Source organism: Coregonus lavaretus (assembly GCF_964263955.1).
Source record: "Coregonus lavaretus genome assembly, chromosome: 18".
Taxonomy (NCBI): Eukaryota; Metazoa; Chordata; class Actinopteri; order Salmoniformes; family Salmonidae; genus Coregonus; species Coregonus lavaretus.
The window spans coordinates 29,080,745-29,097,144 of NC_140005.1; the positions used below are offsets into that span (position 1 = coordinate 29,080,745).

Consider the following 16,400-nt stretch of genomic DNA (forward strand, 5'->3'; position numbering starts at 1 on the left):
GTGGAGTTGATGTATCAGTTACACGCAACCTTGAAGGCCAGAACTACCTTGCTGGTGCCACCGTGTCAAGACTCAAGGTAGTCTCCCAGTAAATAATTAGAACATGGTGCAATATGACAGTTGACACTCTTTTTACCCTGATGTCGCTAGTACTGTACTGCATTCCCTATTGGTCCAAAAAATTAAATAAAGCGAGCCTTGAATAATTAGCTTAAACAATATATAAACCGTTGCATTTCGGAAATTGCATTCACGAATGAATGCGACTGTTTTTAGTCTTTGCTGTAATAAAGGCTTAACAAAAAAACATCACAACAGACACTCTGGTACGTTTATACTTTATTTAGTGTTAACATTGTTCCAAACTGTCAAGAAAAATTATATTGTAATCTATGCAGCACCTGTTTGGCAGACATAATATGCACGCAGCATTTGCTCTTTACCTTCTTTTTCTTGATCTCCAGGATTTTCCACAACTAGTCACATTTATTCCACACATCTGACTTCCCCTTTACCTCCTGAGCAACCTGTAAATATTCCCCATGTTTCGAGTTTATTTGTCACGTCCTCTGCATCCATTTTGCTGTCACATGTGTTACTGTGTTCAGAGTTTGTTATAACCAATTTATTGATGTGATTATTATATGCTATAGGCACGGCCTGTCCGCTCATTAGGCAGGATTAGCCGGCCGCCTATGGCAGCAGATTGACGAGGGCGGGATTTCCTGAGCTAAACTGACCAAAACGCATCTCCAACAACAACACACAAAACCTCACATAATTCGGCCCCAAAACAATGGAAATTTCTCTCAACCAGTGGCATATGGGATTTTTATATGAGCGCTGATGCCGCCCTTTGATAAGCAGTGGCCACTTTGTCAAAGGCAGGGGCGCAAAATATTTTGCTTGTCCATTCCCAGCGCGCCACTCCAGGGTGCTGTTGGAGAGATGCATCTCTGAAGCGCTCCACCAACGTTCAGTCAATAAAATCATCTAACATAAATCATGTAGCAGATATAGGATATGGTAGAAAGAGTATGTGACCTTTTTCTGAAGCCTACAGGATGGAGATAAAATGTATGACAATTTTTACATAATGCAGGTTTCGCCGATCAAATGGCACTCAATCAAATAAAAAATGAGCTGTCATGTTAACAAAGCAACATATCCTAAAAACAGGACCGGTCAAAGTAAAATGGACTTTATGGAATGGACAAGGAGTTTCACCCCATTGTCATGATCAGTGGTTTCAAGTTTGTATCTGTAAATTTTTTTGAAAAGCTGATCATAGTGAAAAAGATAGTACTTTTGTATTTCCCCCAGTGTAAACACATTGCAAATATGCTCGTGAGAACTCCTCATAAAGTTGGGTAGCTGATATTCAGAGCTTAAATAGCCAAATTGATTAGTCACAGGAATCAGGACTAATAAAGCCAGTACAATGGCCTGTTTTACAAACAGTGGGGCTACCACATGGATGGGCATTCATACAATTCCATTGTGGGCTGACATGGTAGGCTACACCCTGGTCCTGTCTGGATGTCGTTTCTTTTGTATTTTACAAACGGTAGGCTTAACACATAGATGGGCATTCATAAAATTCAATTTCAGGCAACAATGTAGGCTGCACCTCAGTAAGCACGGACCGACGCTGATGCCTTTTGGATGTTGTTTTTTGGTGCATTTCTGGACCGGCCTTGATTTTCACATCCACGGAAATTGGGTTTTGGTCCAGTCCCGACCAAATCTGAACCAATCATAGGCGTGTTTGTTTGGTTCAGATTTTGTCCAGTTTGGACCAGCCTTGATTTGGTCCAAACATAGACGTCTATAAATTACTTATTTTCAACTTTCATTCAGAACCAAAAATTAACCCGATTTCAACGTCCGGAAAATACGTATTTTTCAACGTCTGGAAAACATGCCTTTTCAGCGTCCTGGAAAAAATAATTTTTAAACATATGCAAATACCACTTTCATTCAGAACCTAAATTGAACCTAACTTCAACGTCTGGAAAATATGTATTTTGGATGTCTTTTCAACATTTTGCTTACTGGGACTGTTCTAGTTTTGCGGGGGTCTGCATTTCTTGGTCTCACCTATGGCGGCAGAACGGCAAAGACAGGCCCTGGCTATAGGTCAGGCCCTATTGTGCTCTATTCGGATGGGATTAGTTTTACTGGGGGAGGTCGGGTAATGTAATTATGTGCACGAGCACAAAACGCCACATCTGTAATATTTGTCCCGTCAGTAATTCCTACATGGCAGGAGAGTAACAATTCCAACCAGAATAACCTACTGTTTTTTGGCAAAGGTCCTCTGATAATACTAGTCCCGTGCGAATTTACATCCCTGTGTTTTGAGAGAGATGTCTGAGTTTGGCAGGTGTTGCTCGTGGTTTGCGCAAGAAACAATAACTGATTCAAAATGTAACTAAGTGCTGCGCATAAGCTATATATGAATGGCCTACATGTAGCCTATCAACTTTCACAGTGAATGCTTTCGTTTATAGGTTTTGTGCGTATGATTTGAGAATTAACAAATGCATCAGGAATTTTTTTTGAGAGCAATAAGAAAGCTCAGAGTTTAAAGGTGTGTGTTTGTTCACAGAGTGGGAGTTAGTGGGTGTGAATTGGATGGATGTTCTGTTGTTCTCAGGGAGCTGTGCGGTCGGTGCATTCATCACTGAACCCCATAGGCCTGGACAAGATGCTGCGACGGCACTTTTCTTTGTTTTCTTTCACTTCTTTGTCTTGGCAGGAACCACACGAACGCTCGCTCACTTGACTGTTTGGCCAGGAGGGCCAGAACTAGGAAATGAGTCGGTGTGCTCTGGGATCATCAAGTAGAATATTGTTGCTTAATGCCCTGTAGTGGAGTTATTTTTCTCTAGCGTTATTTGCATAAAATCAATGGGCTGGCTGTTAAGATTTACCATCACTGCACTGTCAGTGTTATAGGAGTGTGTTAAACAAAGTGTAATGTATACACTGTTTGAATAATGGCTGGAAACTCTTGTACTGCTTTTTATAAAATGGGGTTGAATTGGTGGAAATGTAGTCAGACATTGGAAGGAAGTTGGGACATAAAATACGGTGGTACAGTGGATGCTGTTGTTGCCCTGTGTGTGTGTGTGTGTGTGTGTGTGTGTGTGTGTGCGCGCGCGCGCTCAATAAGCTTGTATAAAAGGACTTTGATCTCAGTCACGCGCGCACACACACACACACACCTAAAGGACAGAGCATCAGGGGTTCGTACACTATATGAGAGAGAAGGAAAGTGCTGGAGCCGTGCCAGGGCCAAGTCAGTGGGATCAGACTTTTATCACTGTGTTCCGTGTTTGGCTCTCTCCATTACTGAATCTCAGGGCTTTTACACTGGGCAGGACAGCTAATCAAGAGTAGAAGACAATATTGACATAAAGTACAGTATAAACAAAGTGCAAACTAGCACCAGTGCAGTTTTGGATGTTCTTGTATCGTTTACCCGTCTGTGTGTCTATCTGTAAGGTGTCTGTCTGTCTGTCTGTCTGTCTGTCTGTCTGTCTGTCTGTCTGTCTGTCTGTCTGTGTCTGTGTCTGTGTCTGTGTCTGTGTCTGTGTCTGTGTTTGTGTGTGTCTGTTTGTGTGTGTCTGTGTCTGTTTGTGTGTGTTGGGTGCTGGTTGGGGCTTAAGGGAGTTTAGGGCAGGAAATGAGGAGCAGACTGTCAGGCAGCGATATGGGGCCGTTCCTGTCTGATCAATACACAGCAAGACCCTGCCTTTGTATTTATTTATTTATTTATTTCAGCTTTATTTAACCAGGTAAGCCAGTTGAGAACAAGTTCTCATTTACAACTGCGACCTGGCCAAGATAAAGCAAAGCCGTGCGATTAAAAACAACAACACAGAGTTACATATGGAATAAAAAAAACGTACAGTCAATAACACAATAGAAAATCTATATACAGTGTGTGCAAATGTAGTAAGTTATGGAGGTAAGGCAATAAATAGGCCATAGTGCAAAATAATTGCAATTTAGTATTAACACTGGAGTGATAGATGTGCAGAAGATGATGTGCAAATAGAGATACAGGGGTGCAAATGAGCAAAATAAATAACAATGTAAATAACAATATGGAGATGAGGTAGTTGGGTGGGCTAATTACAGATGGGCTGTGTACAGGTGCAGTGATCGGTAAGGTGCTCTGACAACTGATGCTTAAAGTTAGTGAGGGAGATGGGTGTCTCCAGCTTCAGAGATTTTTGCAGTTCGTTCCAGTCATTTGCAGCAGAGAACTGGAAGGAATGGCGGCCAAAGGAGGTGTTGGCTTTGGGGATGACCAGTGAGATATACCTGCTGGAACGCATACTACGGGTGGGTGTTGCTATGGTGACCAATGATCTAAGATAAGGCAGGGATTTGCCTAGAAGTGATTTATAGATGACCTGGAGCCAGTGGGTTTGGCGACGAATAAATAACAGCTCTATGTGTTTATGTGCAGGTGCTGTGTTTTGGTGTGTTTGTATGCTATGTGCTTATGCAGGCGTAAGTTTGTGTGTGGGTACGCATGCTTTTGTATGTATGATGTGCATGTGTGTTCATCCATGTGTGGGTGACCATGGTTGCATGTGTAAAGGGTCTCTGCGTGTGTGTCTCTCTGTGTGTGTGTGTGTGTGTGTGTGTGTGCGTGTGTGTGTGTGTCCACATTCCAGCAGCCCGACCCCCTGTGGGTAAATGTGAACCTGAGACATACTCCACCAAGCACAGAAGCACTGATAAACACGGACACATTGATCTCTAAAACTTGAATTGGGACCAATCCGTCACTGACTTATGAGCGTTAGCCGCCTCCCCTTCCAGGTCCCCACCAGTAAGCAGTCAGAACAGATTTGTCTCCTTCTCTCACCCTATTCTACTAAAGAGATCAGACTCAACAACAAAAGCCCAATGGCAATATTAATGCACTCTGTCTCCATTTGGAATATCTAGTAGTTAAGAATATACATTTGATGGTAATCAAAGTACATTGCATTCACATGACGAATACAACTATTCATCACCTTCATAGATTATTGATTATGTAGGGAGATAGATGGGTGTGTAGCCCCACAGGCATATTTGTAGATTCATCTTCTTAGTTGTAGTGTATAGGAAAGTCAAATAAGCTGTCTGATCTTAGTTATCAAGTCTGAATCACAGCAGAAATCCATCTGTAAAACCAGTTGTGTTCAGTAGGGCACACTGTAGAATACAGTATGTCCCACCATGATTATGTATTCATATGTGGTTTTCAAGAGAGGTCAGTGTAACCCACAGGGTCCAGGTGGAACGACGATGGATGCATATTTATATATGGAGATGGATAGAAGGCATTGACACCATCTGCGCTACAAGATGGATGTCAGTGCTTTTAAAGGCAGGTATCCGTCAGGGAAAGGTTACATTGAATCTCTCAGCACTACAAAGTCACATGTAGTTAACTTAAGAATGAAGGAAAATATTGGATCATCGTACTTCTCCTCTGCAACTCTTCCCTAGGTCGTTGCTGTATGAAAAAGTGTTTTCAGTCATCTTACCTCGTGAAAGTAGTCGTGACTAAAAAGTCTAATTTGGATGTACATTTCTTTGCCAGGATTTGAAAAAAGTTGAAAATAAGTTACAACGTTCTCAGAGTCTTGACAAATAAGTGTTTGTGGAGGTCAGACGTGGTTGGTGTGGTGTTGGTTTTGAGGAATGTTCTGTATTCTCTCAAGGCTGATGACGCAGCAAGCCACTGCAAATTGATGCTGCACTTTGCTTTCAGTATTTACAGAGTGGAGAGAAATACAGTGCAGCCCACACTCGACTCCCTCAGCCACATCAGCAGGAGGCAAAACAGGATGGTATATAAAGCCCAGGGTGTGAGACTGTTTACTTCTGTGGGTGGGAGACTGTCTCGCTCTGTGGGCATGTCTATCTGTGTGTAGGACTGTGTATGTGTCTGTCTGCCTTTGTCTGTCTGCCCCTGTCTGTCTGCCTGTGTGTGTGTGTGCGTGTGCGTGCTAGGCTTGGGCGGAATACCGTATATCGGGGTATTTGGAAAAAGCCATGGGATGGTTTTTCAATACCGTTAATACCGTCAAAAACGATTTCTTTGAAGTTTTTCAATGCATTTGAATATTTGTAGCTACTTTTTAAGTTAATACCAGCAGGCAACTTATGCAATATGTTAGGAGATAAAGCATATTGCGTTCGTCATTCCACCTGTTACATTTACATTATGAAGCTTACCGTAGTTCCCCAGAACAGTCATGTGTTTGTGTGTAAATAGCACAACGGGAGAAAGCGGGAGCCGGTGAGTCCATAGCTTTCTATAGCTATCGGCGAGTCTCTGTTGTGCGGTGCACATGAGGTGATGAAGTTACACTTGTTTGCAATTCACTACTAACATCAGATATCTTATAATGGCTTTCTGCTAGAAGTCAAAGCTCTGGATGAGTAATTCTTTCCCTGTGCTTCCTATTAGCGTTTTCTTTCCTCCTCCATTCTTCTCCCCTCTGCTCAGTGTACACATGCTGCTCTTCCTTTGGAAAAGCATTCATCACAACTTTGTTCGTTTGCAAAAACATTATCTTTCACTTTCGTAAATGTCCACACTCACCGAAAATGACATTCGGTAGCTACTAGCTATGCCTGTATAACTTTATGAGCTGGATTTGCTTGTCTGCAATTAGTTTGTTTGTTTTAGCTCATTAGCATTTTCTAACAACGTCGATGTGATTTCACTATTTTATGCTAATTCTGTTAGCATTCTGGTAATTTAAGGTATTTTCTTGCATTTTAGTGCCCCCTTGTGTGCTATGCTAGTAATACCTTAAATCCTGGGATGAGCGAAGGACGGTATGATATGAAAATCTGGATACTGCCCAAGCTTAGTGTGTGCCAATGCCAGTAACTGGGTCTGTAGTTAGATTTGTATGCACCATTGGTTCCCAGACTTTTTTGAACAGTGGCACAACTTGATGGGATATAACATTCTGTGGCACACCTAAAACTTCCCTATGAATTTATTTAGTGGTAATGACCTCCATCTCATCTGATCCATACTGCAAACCATCTATTTTCTGTGACAAGATTCCATGTCACGTTTACACACTACATGACCAAAAGTATGTGGACACCTGCTCGTCGAACATCTCATTCCAAAATCATTGGCAGTAATATGGAGATGGTCCCCCCTTTGCTGCTATAACAGCCTCCACTCTTCTGGGAAGGCTTTCCACTAGATGTTTGAACATTGCTGAGGGGAATTGCTTCCATTCAGCCACGAGAGCATTAGTGAGGTCGGCACTGATGTTGGGGGATTAGGCCTGGCTCACAGTCGGCCTTGCAATTCATCCCAAAGGTGTTCAATGGGGTTGAGGTCAGGGCTCTGTGCAGGCCAGTCAAGTTCTTCCACACCGATCTCAACAACAGTAAAGGGCCTTCCCCAAACTGTTGCCACAAAGTTGGAAGCACAGAATCGTCTAGAATATAATTGTATGCTGTAACGTTAAGATTTCCCTTCACTGGAACTAAGAGGCCTAGCCCGAACCATGAAAAACAGCCCCAGACTATTATTCCATCTCCACCAAACTTTACAGTTGGCACCAGTGGCGGCTCCTGAAAAAATTCTCAGGGGGGGCAATTTTTCTGATGATTTAGGTGACCTACACACATTTTAAAAAAGATATGTCCAGCAACAACATGAAGACAGGGGCAGCATATAAGTCAATACCAGAAGCATTTATTGACTGATCTCAAAAGTGTTGGCTTACAAAAGCAAAATAAGTTATCACAGTAAAAATAATCAAGGGTGTTCTTTCACATTCCTCAACACTGCATAAACAATATGCATTTCCATAAAACACCTAATCTAATTGTGCCACAAAGTTGACAAGTCCAAGAAAAATACCAGGGTTGGTGGAGCCCTCAGTTTCATCTTTGCCTCGCAAAGCTAACTCAAACACTCCGCAAAACTTCACACACTGGATTAGCCGGCTGAGGATGTGGCGGTTCTTGCTAACCTCATCGTTGTGGCGGCGGACAGCTAGCCTGTATCCCTCATCCAGTTGAGTGGCAATGTTCACTCTCCCCAAAGCAGACAATCTCAAACAGCTATCCATGTGGGTCTTTGACAGCTCATGTTTCTTAATCTTTTCTGAAAGATGGTGCATGTCCGTTACACCAGTCGCTGTCCAAGCGGTGCTGTCTGCCGTGCCGCCTTCAGGGTGAAAGAGTAAGCAGGGCTAGCAGAAGACTGCATTAGCTACATCGCAGCCTGCTAGCCAGGTTTTTCGTTCGTACCAATTTTTGGAAAATCCTCGGGTGTAGGACTTTCCCCCTTTAGTAGAAACCTGTTGAATTATTAAATTTGGTCTGGGAGGTCCTAATTGTTTCGTTGCCAATTTATCTTGATTTGTTCGCCGACAAAAAGGAACTTCTTTCAAAGAGACAATCGAGTTGCACTGAACGCTAGCCATCTTGACAGTAGTACGTGAATTGATTGACGCTGCTACCCGCTCTTTTCTTAGTTACGTTCATGGTTATGTTACGTATAACGAAAGCGCGTAAGTGCAAGGTAGAAGGATTACTTTATCCTATCCCAGGTATTCCTTAAAGAGGTGGGGTTTCAAATGTCTCCGGAAGGTGGTGAGTGACTCCGCTGTTTTGACTGGGTTGAGCGGGAACTATGCTTCCGCAGAGGTAGGGGAGCCAGCAGGCCAGAGGTGGATGAACGCAGTGCCCTCGTTTGGGTGTAGGGACTGATCAGAGCCTGAAGGTACGGAGGTGCCGTTCCCCTCACAGCTCCGTAGGCAAGCACCATGGTCTTGTAGCAGATGCGAGCTTCAACTGGAAGCCAGTGGAGTGTGCGGAGGAGCGGGGGTGACGTGAGAGAACTTGGGAAGGTTGAACACCAGACGGGCTGCGGCATTGTGGATGAGTTGCAGGGGTTTAATGGTACAGGCAGGGAGCCCAGCCAACAGCGAGTTGCAGTAATCCAGACGGGAGATGACAAGTGCCTGGATTAGGACCTGTGCCGCTTCCTGTGTAAGGCAGGGTCGTACTCTCCGAATGTTGTAGAGCATGAACCTACAGGATCGGGTCACCGCCTTGATGTTAGCGGAGAACGACAGGGTATTGTCCAGGGTCACGCCAAGGCTCTTCGCACTCTGGGAGGAGGACACAACGGAGTTGTCAACCGTGATGGCGAGATCATGGAACGGGCAGTCCTTCCCCGGGAGGAAGAGCAGCTCCGTCTTGCCGAGGTTCAGCTTGAGGTGGTGATCCGTCATCCATACTGATATGTCTGCCAGACATGCAGAGATGCGATTCGCCACCTGGTTATCAGAAGGGGGAAAGGAGAAGATTAGTTGTGTGTCGTCAGCGTAGCAATGATAGGAGAGGCCATGTGAGGATATGACAGAGCCAAGTGACTTGGTGTATAGCGAGAATAGGAGAGGGCCTAGAACTGAGCCCTGGGGGACACCAGTGGTGAGAGCACGTGGTGCGGAGACAGCTTCTCGCCACGCCACTTGGTAGGAGCGACCGGTCAGGTAGGATGCAATCCAAGAGTGAGCCGCGCCGGAGATGCCCAGCTCGGAGAGGGTGGAGAGGAGGATCTGATGGTTCACAGTATCAAAGGCAGCAGACAGGTCTAGAAGGACAAGAGCAGAGGAGAGAGAGTTAGCTTTAGCAGTGCGGAGAGCCTCCGTGACACAGAGAAGAGCAGTCTCAGTTGAATGACCAGTCTTGAAACCTGACTGGTTTGGATCAAGAAGGTCATTCTGAGAGAGATAGCAAGAGAGTTGGCTAAAGACGGCACGCTCAATAGTTTTGGAGAGAAAAGAAAGAAGGGATACTGGTCTGTAGTTGTTGACATCAGAGGGATCGAGTGTTGGTTTTTTGAGAAGGGGTGCAACTCTCGCTCTCTTGAAGACGGAAGGGACATAGCCAGCGGTCAAGGATGAGTTGATCAGCGAGGTGAGGTAAGGGAGAAGGTCACCGGAGATGGTCTGGAGAAGAGAGGAGGGGATAGGGTCAAGCGGGCAGGTTGTTGGGCGGCCTGCCGTCACAAGTCGCAAGATTTTATCTGGAGAGAGAGGGGAGAAAGAAGTCAAAGCATAGGGTAGGGCAGTGTGAGCAGGACCAGCAGTGTCATTTGACTTAACAAACGAGGATCGGATGTCGTCAACCTTCTTTTCAAAATGGTTGACGAAGTCATCCACAGAGAGGGGGGGGGGGGGGAAATTCAGCAGGGAGGAGAATTTGGCAAAGAGCTTCCTAGGGTTAGAGGCGGATGCTTGGAATTTAGAGTGGTAGAAAGTGGCCTTAGCAGCAGAAACAGATGAAGAAAATATAGAGAGGAGGGAGTGAAAAGATGCCAGGTCCGCAGGGAGTCTAGTTTTCTTCCATTTCCGCTCAGCTGCCCGGAGCTCTGTTCTGTGAGCTCGCAATGAGTCATCAAGCCACGGAGCTGGAGGGGAGGACCGAGCCGGCCGGGAGGATAGGGGACATAGAGAGTCAAAGGATGCAGAAAGGGAGGAGAGGAGGGTTGAGGAGGCAGAATCAGGAGATTGGAGGGAGAAGGATTAAGCAGAGGGAAGAGATGTGAGGGAGTGTGTGTGATAGAGGACGTTTAGCCATCAAACTAACCTTAGTAAAGTCTGACAGGTTCTGCCACAAACCTCCTTTTCACTTAAACCAAGCTGTCAATCACCCTCTGATATCAGAACATCCTATCCTTCTCTGTCAAACTCTATTCCTCTGGCTTTTATTGCCACTGATATACAGTGGGGAGAACAAGTATTTGATACACTGTCGATTTTGCAGGTTTTCCTACTTACAAAGCATGTAGAGGTCTGTAATTTTTATCATAGGTACACTTCAACTGTGAGAGACGGAATCTAAAACAAAAATCCAGAAAATCACATTGTATGATTTTTAAGTAATTAATTTGCATTTTATTGCATGACATAAGTATTTGATACATCAGAAAAGCAGAACTTAATATTTGGTACAGAAACCTTTGTTTGCAATTACAGAGATCATACGTTTCCTGTAGGTCTTGACCAGGTTTGCACACACTGCAGCAGGGATTTTGGCCCACACCTCCATACAGACCTTCTCCAGATCCTTCAGGTTTCGGGGCTGTCAATGGGCAATACGGACTTTCAGCTCCCTCCAAAGATTTTCTATTGGGTTCAGGTCTGGAGACTGGCTAGGACACTCCAGGACCTTGAGATGCTTCTTACGGAGCCACTCCTTAGTTGCCTTGGCTCTTACTGAGGGAAGGAGGTTGTTGGCCAAGATCTTGCGATACATGGCCCCATCCATCCTCCCCTCAATATGGTGCAGTCGCCCTGTCCCCTTTGCAGAAAAGCATCCCCAAAGAATGACGTTTCCACATCCATGCTTCATGGTTGGGATGGTGTTCTTGGGGTTGTACTCATCCTTCTTCTTCCTCCAAACACGGCGAGTGGAGTTTAGACCAAAAAGCTATATTTTTGTCTCATCAGACCACGTGACCTTCTCACATTCCTCCTCTGGATCATCCAGATGGTCATTGACAAACTTCAGACGGGCCTGGACATGCGCTGGCTTGAGCATGGGGACCTTGCGTGCGCTGCAGGATTTTAATCCATGACGGTGTAGTGTGTTACTAATGGTTTTCTTTGAGACTGTGGTCCCAGCTCTCTTCAGGTCATTGACCAGGTCCTGCCGTGTAGTTCTGGGCTGATCCCTCACCTTCCTCATGATCATTGATGCCCCACGAGGTGAGATCCTGCATGGAGCCCCAGACCGAGGATGATTGACCGTCATCTTGAACTTCTTCAATTTTCTAATAATTGCGCCAACAGTTGTTGCCTTCTCACCAAGCTGCTTGCCTATTGTCCTGTAGCCCATCCCAGCCTTGTGCAGGTCTACAATTTTATAATAATATAAATAATATGCCATTTAGCATACGCTTTTATCCAAAGCGACTTACAGTCATGTGCGCATACATTTTTACGTATGGGTGGTCCCGGGGATCGAACCCACTACCCTGGCGTTACAAGCGCCATGCTCTACCCATTGAGCTACAGAGGACCTCTCTGGTCTTGGCCATTGTGGAGAGGTTGGAGTCTGTTTGATTGAGTGTGTGGACAGGTGTCTTTTATACAGGTAACGAGTTCAAACAGGTGCAGTTAATACAGGTAATGAGTGGAGAACAGGAGGGCTTCTTAAAGAAAAACGAACAGGTCTGTGAGAGCCGGAAATCTTACTGGCTGGTAGGTGATCAAATACTTATGTCATGCAATAAAATGCAAATTAATTACTTAAAAATCATACAATGTGATTTTCTGGATTTTTGTTTTAGATTCCGTCTCTCACAGTTGAAGTGTACCTATGATAAAAATTACAGACCTCTACATGGTTTGTAAGTAGGAAAACCTGCAAAATCGGCAGTGTATCAAATACTTGTTCTCCCCACTGTATACAGTTTATAAGATCCTCCATTACAGCTCCTGCCACTTGGCAGCCCAGTGACTTCACTGTGGTGTCATTTCTTTGGCTGTGTAGAAGTAACTTGTTTTTGTTTAGCAGGGCCAGTGGAAAACAGTAGGGATCCCCATCTCTTTATGACTGGAACTCTGACAGTTGAGGGACAGAGGAGGTGGTGTGTTCTTTTTTTTTTTTCCTCCCCGCCTTGCCCTTTGGCTGCTACCTCTCCTCAGCTCCTGATTTAAGGCTGCACAGAGCCTGTGAGGGTCTCTTCTCACACTGGAGGGGAACATAGGAGAGGGGAGAGGTGGAAGGGGGTATTTGGACAAGGAGTCAGTGCTTTGAGTCCCCTCCAAGACTTTAAATCTATAATGGGGCGGCTTGTATTGAATATCTATGCATCAGACAAATGATCAACTGGAGATGGCATACCGCTATATATTTGTGAGTTACAGTGTGCCAATTTTGTGTACTTGTGTGGAGTAATGGATCAGAGCTAATAAGCTTATGTTTACAAAATGTGGAATTCTTGATGCCGTGAAGATGTTTGTTGTTGCTAGTCTTCACTGCAGTGGAAAACTCAGAACGTCTTTGAAAGCATGTTTTCTTGTAGATACCACAAAAATGAATTGTAAATGTTTATTGTGCCCAATTCTGAGTGAGGCTTTTAACAGCTTGGGTGAAGGCCAAAGAAGAATATGTACACAATCTTCTACATAAGACCAGTTAACAAGCTCCTCATGTCCTGTAACATTCGAGTGCTCACCAATACCCATGTTTGACTTACCGTAACAACAGCAAGTGGGGTCGGCATGACAACGAGACAAGGCGTGGTGACCCCTCTTACCAGGTAGCAGAGGATGCATCGCCGCTTTGCCCTGTTCTGACGGAGGAGTTTGGAACCAGACAAACTAGAGAGTTTGGCTGTCTCTTCTCTGCTGAGAGATGTAGTTACTTTCTAAATGATTGAAAGTCATGGTGGTTAATGTTGCACAGCTTTTGTTGAGCTGATGCTCGTAGGGGACAATGGCGCGGATTATAACAATGAGGTGATTGGATAGTTAGATACACAATGGCAACCGCTCAGCTTTAGAAAGAGCGTTGGTAGTCTTCTTCAGCCAACGTACTGTATCATGACCACAGTTGAACCAAAGGTACATTTCCTCTTTGCATTTGGAACTGACCTCGGCTATTGTTTGGCAGTAACATAGCATAATCTGTGAGGTGTGCAGTGGCTTAAAAAAAATGGACAGCATTGAAAATGTAGGGAGGATGAAAACAAAAAGAAAGCCATATAGAAGTCTCCAGAGTGTGGCTGTTATAAAAGGCAGCCATGCATATAATTGGCCAGTGGCCTGTACTTATCAAACGGAAAGCCTTCATGACTTAACTTAATAACCTGCTTTATTTACAGATTCTCATTGACTTCCAACCACTTTCTACTTCAGCAGTATTAAAATGCCTCAGATGTTTGGAAGAATAATGGTTTGAGAATTAATGCTGGCCAAAAAGATGGAAAAATATTAATGTCAGCTTTTGACCACATTTAATATTTTGTTAACAGCATACTTTTTTTAGTTCATATTAATCTTGTAGAGCAAAGTATCCAGTGTTATGTGAGACTGTTGTAGAATGTAGCAATCATAGTGACCCTTTCCCTCTAGAGTCCACTCAAAATAAGCCAACAAAACCAATGTCTTACTTAAAGTTTCCCTGCCCTTGATTTGGTCTTTCTAAAAAAAAAACACCAGGAGACCACAGCCATGCAGTCTGAATAAAGCCTGAATGATACTAGGATTGGGTCCGGTCCATTCATTTGACTGGTGTGTTTAGTGGCAATTCCAGGCTCGGGCAGGATAGGAGGATGTCTGTGGAAAGAGAGAAAGGAGAGATGGAGGGGGAAGAGAGAGGGAGTTCTCCAGGGACTTAGCATCTGATAGACCTTACTGGAGAAGAGGCTTGGAGATGTGGAAAATATGAGTGGGTTGGTTTACCCAAACTCTTTTAATAGGTCTGTGGTTTTACAAAACCCTGACCAATTGAGGAGAGAATATAGAATATATAATGTTACTCACCAAATACTGATCCAGATTTCTGTGTTCTGTAGGCTTCAGAGTTTATTTTTTTGGGGGTAGCCTTCAGAGTTGGCTATATGGTAAAGGACAACGCCATGTCTTCTTCTTTTCCAAACAAAGCCAACTGACAGTATATTCCCAATTTGACTATACTTCATAGTGTAAGCATTAACACATTTCAATTTATTTCCAGTAGGAACAGAATTGTCATTGAGGCAGCAACTCAAGTTCCCCCTGTTGTTTTCAAATAGGTTTATCATTTTAAGCCATGCTATGCAGGAATATACCACGCTAGGAACAGTGCAAAACAAAGACGGTGTATCCAGCTAGCAGTAAATCACAAAGTTGACCTTATCTCAGGATGCATGTGACATGAGCCAAATGCCTATTCCACAACTCTTAATTCCACACACACTGAGTCAATCTTCCCAAGCGGCGGTGGGAGTGTAATTTGTGCCACGGACTGATTTACAGTCCCCCCGTCCACCAGAGAGGTGTCGTCCGAGACCCCCAGTGCTGCATAAAGAAAACATTACTTACTAGGCAAAAGTGGCAGGGTGTTTTCTGAAGTAGTTCAGATGCAGTACTCCTCTCAGTATCAGCATCTTCAACCGACTGGTTTCCCTATGAGGGAATAATGTAATTGGAAACTAGAATGATTGATTGAATAAATGAATGAAGCTTCTTCATGATACACTAAGAATTACTAAATGAAATTCAGCCGAATGCTTTCCTTTCTTTCAGTGAGGGTTTTGACCCTTTACACTCGCTGCCTTTTGCACTGCAACCAAAGTCCGCTGAACTAGTCCCACGAGTTTGGTCTCCTAGTGCCTCTGTGAATATAGATTACATCGGGAAAAAAAACAAAAAAAACGATCTGTCTTAACAAAATGTTGCTTAGGGTCGTTGTCAACCTAAACCAATTCCTCAGGACAATGAATTGGCTCCTTGGCTGGTTGTAATTTATTGTGTCATTGTCAGAATTATCAATCAGCTTTTTGCAGAACAGTCTGCACTATTCTCTTTCTCAAAAGCAAATATTTGTTCTGCTCTCTCACAGGCCTTGTGGGTTGGTAATGGGGTATAACAAATACAAGGCTCCTTTACCCTGGCCCATAAATAAACAGCCAAAGTGGAAGTGCTGATCCATACATTGTCCCTGGGGATTCATGACCCATGTCGATGCTGCGCAGCGAGGCGCTGAGATGTAGCAGTGAGATGTAGCTTAGCTGGGCATCTGATTTGCTTTTCCTCCCGTGTCATGAATCAGATTACAAACTGATACCTATGCACTTTTGGAGACTTCTCATTGGTGGCATTGTCTCGTTACTCATTTCCGTTAGCACACATCAAGGTGCATCCCTCTTGCCTGTCACATTTTATCTTTGGCACTTGATCCATTTGCTCCCACTCTACAGCAGCAGCAGGAGCAGCATTTGTCCCTAAAGCAATTTTGGATTAATGACATTCCTCAAAAACTCCTAGGTCGTAGGCTCCTGTCCATTTTATTACCCTAACCTGCCAAAGGAGGGTTTCTCAGCTGCAATCCCTCAACGTAGTCTTGCAGTATGCTCAGGCTGCCTATACACATTCATCGTATTGCATGGAGGGAGAATGGTCTTCGGGAGACTCCTTCCCTTCCTGAAAGGGGGGCGATTTTAAGTGAATGCTGCACATTTATTGCGTTCATTTGTCATCTGCGTTGAGTGCGGTATACCATGAATAATCCACACTGTCACATGGGTGGAATGCTCAATGAGGAATACACATAGCATCCCGTCCAAGGGCCTGTGTAAATGTAGCATGCACAAACACACACACAAACACACTTGCATATAC

The 16,400-nt window shown here is 44.2% G+C and overlaps 1 protein-coding gene across 2 annotated transcripts in view; it reads left to right on the plus strand.

Moving 5' to 3' along the window:
* The window catches only part of LOC311146122 (syntaxin-binding protein 6-like), a 104,293-nt gene that overhangs the window by 17,717 nt on the left and 70,176 nt on the right, over nucleotides 1-16,400 (plus strand). The window lies entirely within an intron of this gene.